At 36.5% G+C, this 6,000-nt stretch overlaps 1 protein-coding gene across 1 annotated transcript in view; it reads right to left on the bottom strand.

The window, feature by feature from the left end:
- The window catches only part of BTK (Bruton tyrosine kinase), an 81,018-nt gene extending 79,314 nt beyond the window's left edge, over nucleotides 1-1,704 (bottom strand). Inside the window, exon 1 of the mRNA XM_082263346.1 lies at nucleotides 1,620-1,704. The gene's annotated coding sequence lies outside the window, so the exon portion shown is untranslated. The remainder of the gene's footprint in view (nucleotides 1-1,619) is intronic.
- Nucleotides 1,705-6,000: the final 4,296 nt, after the last annotated feature.

The following is a 6,000-nucleotide window of genomic DNA, read 5'->3' on the forward strand; positions in this document are numbered from 1 at the left end:
CTGACAAAGTCACGTGACCATGACGTAACGCGTAGGGAGGAGTCAGGTGACGGTGGCGCACTATCCATGAAATGCGTCAAGCCATATTCATTTTGTTGTATCGAGAATGTATATAGCATTCATTATGTATGACAGCCAATCATTATTGCCAAATTTGGCAATGGCGGCACAGAGGTGTAGTGATTAGCACTTTCACCCAGCAGCAGAGGGTCAATGGTTCGAATCCCAACCACGACAGTGCCTGTCTGGAGTTTGCATGTTCTCCCTGTGCCTGTGTGGGTTTCCTCCCACGCTCCAAAGACATGCTGGGAGGTTAATTGGTTCCGGTCTAAATTGGCCCTACTATATGAATGTGGGTTTGGGACCTTAGATTGTAAGCTCCTTGGGGGGCAGGGTCTGATGTGAATGCACAATGTATATGTAAAGTGCTGCGTAAATTGACTGCGCTATATAAAGCTCCTGAAATAAATAAAATTTACTGCATTATGTATGATAGCCAAATTGCCAATCATTATCACCAATTTTACTACATTGTGTATGATAACCAAGTATTATTGCCAAATTTACTTCATTATGTATGAAAGCCAATCATTATTGCCAAATTTGGTAATGGCAGCACAGTGGTGTAGTGATTAGCACTTTCGCCCAGCAGTAGAGGGTTGTTGGTTCGAAACCCCAACCACGACACTACCTGCCTGGAGTGTGCATGTCCTCCCTGTGCCTCATGCTCTAAAAACATGCTGGGAGGTTAATTGGTTCCAGTCTAATTTGGCCCTACTATGTGTATGTATGAATGTGAGTTAGGGACCTTAGATTGTAAGCTCTTTGAGGGCAGGGACTGATGTGAATGTGCAATGTATATGTAAAGCGCTACGTAAATTGACAGCGCTATATAAGTGCCTGAAATAGATACAATTTACTACATTATGTATGATAGACCAATTATTATCGCCAAATTTACTACATTATGTATGACAGCCAATCATTATTGCCAAATTTGGCAATGGCGGCACAGTGGTGTAGTGATTGCCACTTTCGCCCAGCAGCAGAGGGTCGCTGGTTCGAATCCCAACCACGACACTACCTGCCTGCATGGAGTGTGCATGTCCTCCCTGTGCCTGTGTGGGTTTCCTCCCACGCTCCAAAGACATGCTGGGACGTAATTGGCTCCTAATATGTATGTATGAATGTATGAATGTGGGTTTGGGACCTTCGATTGTAAGATCTTTGAGGGCAGGGGTTGATATGAATGTACAATGTGTATGTAAAGCGCTGCTTAGATTGACTGCGCTATACAAGTACCTGAAATAAATACAATTTACTACATTGTGTATGACAGCCAATTATTATCACCAATTTTGCTACATTGTTTATGATAGGCCTTCATGATTGCCATATCAGATACATTATGTAGGACGCCTGTTAATGATCACCATATCTACTACACTGTTGCCATTTAGGAAGTTGCCATTATCTCTGCAGCTCTTATCTATGAATGTCCTGCCTACTACATATATATATATATATACTGTCAGTATATCTGTCATCATTACAATTGCAATACAAAAGTGCAAGAAATACCATAAAAATAAAATGATGAAAAGCGATCTGTTACTTACAGCACCACATGGGACTTTCCTAGGCGCCGAAGCTCATGGCCCCGCTCTCCATCTGTCGGAGGTTCTAGTAGGAGAAGGACACCATGCACACTGAGACTCCGTTGTGTTCTTTCTTTCTTTTTTTTTTTTTCACAATCCTCCCAGTTCCTCTTTTTAGTTTCCTGTGTCAGCACTGGCTGAGTTTCGCTAGTTATCATTACAACATAACAGATACGGTTCTGTATTGGCAACATGAATCTGTATAATAGTTGTATAACAAGCATTCTTGTAAATTGTTTTTTTTTTTTTTTTGGGGGGGGGGGGTTGTTTTTAGTTTTCTTCCTTTTTTATTATTACATAGTTACATTGGTCTAAAAACAATCCTATATACTACATTAGAACTGGAAATAATGGGTTAACAGTAATATATCATTGCTTAAATAGACCATGTCAAAGCCCCTAAAGGTGTAAATCTAGCCATTTCCTGAGCTAGAGATCAATTAATTTAAAAGAATAAAAAAAATTAAAAAAAATAAACTAAAATAATAAATAAAACAAAAGAAACACAGTATTATTAGTGATTTACTGTATCATTGCTTATATATATATATATATATATATATATATATATATATATCATGTCAAAGCCTCTAAAGGTGTAAATCTAGCCATTTCCTGAGCTAGAGGTCTATTAATTTAAAAGAATAAAAAAAAAAATAAACTAAAATAATAAATAAAACAAAAGAAACACAGTATTATTAGTGATTTACTGTATCATTGCTTATATATATATATATATATCATGTCAAAGCCTCTAAAGGTGTAAATCTAGCCATTTCCTGCAATAGAGACCTATTAATTAAAAAAAAAAAAAATAAATAAAAAAATAAACTTTAAAAAAAATGAATAAAATAAAATAAACACAGTATTATTAGTGATTTACTGTATCACTGCTCAAAAAGAGCATGTCAAAGCCTCTAAAGGTGTAAATCTAGCCATTTTCTGAGCTAGAGGTCTATTAATTTAAAAGAATAAAAAAAAAACAAAAAACAAAATAAACACAGTATTATTAGTGATTTATTGTATCATTGCTTATATATATATATATCATGTCAAGGTGTAAATCTAGCCATTTCCTGCGATAGAGGCCTATTAATTTAAAAATAATAAAATAAATAAAAAAATAAACTTTAAAAAAAATTAATAAAATAAAATAAACACAGTATTATTAGTGATTTACTATATCACTGCTCAAAAAGAGCATGTCAAAGCCTCTAAAGGTGTAAATCTAGCCATTTTCTGAGCTAGAGGACTATTAATTTAACCGCTTTACCACCGCCCACAGTAATATTACTGCGGCAGAGTGGCTCGTTATCGTCTGACGACGTAGTACTACGTCGTCAGACACTCCCCCTTCTGGGCGGCGCTTGCGCGCCGCCGGAGGCTCGCTCCCGCTGTTTTCAGTCACAGCGGGAGTCGGGCCAGGGGAGGAGCAGCGGCGATCGCCACCGCTCTTCCCCCGATCGTCGGGGATCTAGTGTGGAGATCCGCCCGCCTGTGTAAACACAAGCGGGCGGATCTCCATAGTGACAGGGAGTGACAGATCGGACTGTTCAGCCGACTCAGTCCCCTCCCCCCACACATGTTAGTAAGCACCAGGCATACATTAACCCCTCCCTCTCCAATAAAATTAACCCCTACCCTGCCAGTGTCATTTTTACAGTAACAGTGCATATATATAGCACTGATTACTGCAGTAATGTCACTGGTACCCCCAAAAGTGTCAAAAATGTCAGTCAAGGGTCCGATCTGTCCGCCGCAATGTTGCAGTCCCGCAAAAAAAATCGCAGATCGCCGCCATTACGCGTTAAAAAAAAAAAACACCAAAAATGACAGAAATCTTTCCCTTTGTTAGTAAACGCAATAACTTTTGCGCAAACCAATCAAAATACGCTTATTGTGATTTTTTTTTTACCAAACATAGGTAGCAGAAAACAAATTGGCCAAAAATTTTTAAAAAAATTGGTTTTTACATTTTTTTTGGGGGGAATTTCATATAAAAAAAATGTTAAAAATATTGTTATTTTTTCAAAATAAACGCTCTTTTTTTGTTTATAGCGCAAAAAGTAAAAATCGCACAGGTGATCAAATACCACCAAAAGAAAGCTCTGTTTGTGGGGAAAAAAGGACGTAAATTTCGTTTGGGTACGGCGTCGCACGACCGCGCAATTGTCAGTTAAAGTCGCACAGCGCCGAATCGCAAAAAGTGGCCTGGACGGAAGACAGCAAAATCCTCCGGTGGTAAAGTGGTTAAAAGAATAAAAAAAAAACAAAAAAAAACAAAAAACAAAATAAACACAGTATTATTAGTGATTTATTGTATAATTGCTTATATATATATATATATATATATATATATATATATATATATATATATATATATATATATATATCATGTCAAAGCCTCTAAAGGTGTAAATCTAGCCATTTCCTGCAATAGAGACCTATTAATTTAAAAGAATAAAATAAATAAAAAAATAAACTTAAAAAAAATTAATAAAATAAAATAAACACAGTATTATTAGTGATTTATTGTATCATTGCTTATATATATATATATATATATATATATATATATATATATATATATCATGTCAAAGCCTCTAAAGGTTTAAATCTAGCCATTTCCTGCGATAGAGACCTATTCATATAAAAAGAATAAAATAAATAAAAAAAATAAACTTTAAAAAAAAAAAAATAAATAAAAATAAACACAGTATTATTAGTGATTTACTGTATCACTGCTCAAATAGACCATGTCAAAGCCTCTAAAGGTGTAAATCTAGCCATTTTCTGAGCTAGAGGTCTATTAATTTAAAAGAATAAAAAAAAACAAAAAAAGAAAAACAAAATAAACACAGTATTATTAGTGATTTATTGTATCATTGCTTATATATATATATATATATATATATATATATATATCATGTCAAAGCCTCTAAAGGTGTAAATCTAGCCATTTCCTGAGCTAGAGGTCTATTAATTTAACCGCTTGCCGACCGCCGCAAGTAGATTTACTGCGGCGGTCAGCCCCTGCCAGGCAGAGTGACGTTAATTAACGTCACTAGCCTGGGAGGGCCTGGGGAGCGAGCGCGCGCCCGCGGAGGCGCGGTCACGGACCCCCCCGCGCGTGTGACCAGCGGACCCGATGTCCGCCGGTCACTCGGCGATCGGCGGGGGAGAGGGAGAATGTCAGGCAGCTTGTGTAAACAAGCCACCTGTCATTCTCCTCGCTGTAAAGACACTGATCACTCGGATCTACTATGTAGATCCGTTGATCAGTGTCCTTACAGCTCAAGCCACAGCCAATCACAGTAGAAAGCACGCCCCTAGGGACACACACAGCCCCTCCCTCCCAAATAAAGTTAACCCCTTCACTACCAGTGTATTTTTACAGTAACAGTGCATATGTATAGCACTGATTACTGTAGAAATGTCACTGGTAACCCCAAAAGTGTCAAAAATGTCAGTCAAGGGTCCGATCTGTCAACCGCAATGTCGCAGTACCGCAAAAAAAATCGCAGATCGCCGCCATTACGCGTTAAAAAAAAAACAACAAAAATGACAAAAATCTTTCCCTTTGTTAGTAAACGCGATAACTTTTGCGCAAACCAAACAAAATACGCTTTTTGCGATTTTTTTTTACCAAACATAGGTAGCATAAAACAAATTGGCCGAAAATTTTTAAAAATTTTGATTTTTACATTTTTTTTGGGGGGGAATTTCATATAAAAAAATTTTAAAAATATTGCTATTTTTGCAAAATTGCCGCTCTTTTTTTGTTTATAGCGCGTGATCAAAAAATCGCACAGGTGATCAAATACCACCAAAAGAAAGCTCTGTTTGTGGGAAAAAAAAAAAGGACGTCAAATTAGTTTAGGTACAGCGTCGCACGACCGCGCAATTGTCCGTTAAAGTCACGCAGTGCCGAATCGCAAAATACCCCCTGGTCTTTTAGCAGGAAAATCCTCCGGGACTTAAGTGGTTAAAAGAATTAAAAAAATAAAAATAAAGTAAATAAAATAAACACCATAATAACAGCGATATACTGTATCATTGCTTAAATATACCATGTATCAATTTCCTGCAATAGAGGCCTATTGATTTAAAATATTAAAATAAATAAAAAAATAAACAAAAAATAAAGTAAATAAAATAAATGCAATATTATTAGTGATTTACTCTGTCACTGCTTAAATATACCAGGTCAGAGCCATGACATTTTATATTTAATGCGTTACTTTAACTGAAAATTGCGCGGTCGTGCGACGCTGTACCCAAATTAAATTGACGTCCTTTTTTTTCCCCACAAACAGAGCTTTCTTTTGGTGGTATTTGATCA

This window comes from Pelophylax lessonae (assembly GCF_965119305.1).
Source record: "Pelophylax lessonae genome assembly, chromosome: 7".
NCBI lineage: Eukaryota > Metazoa > Chordata > Amphibia > Anura > Ranidae > Pelophylax > Pelophylax lessonae.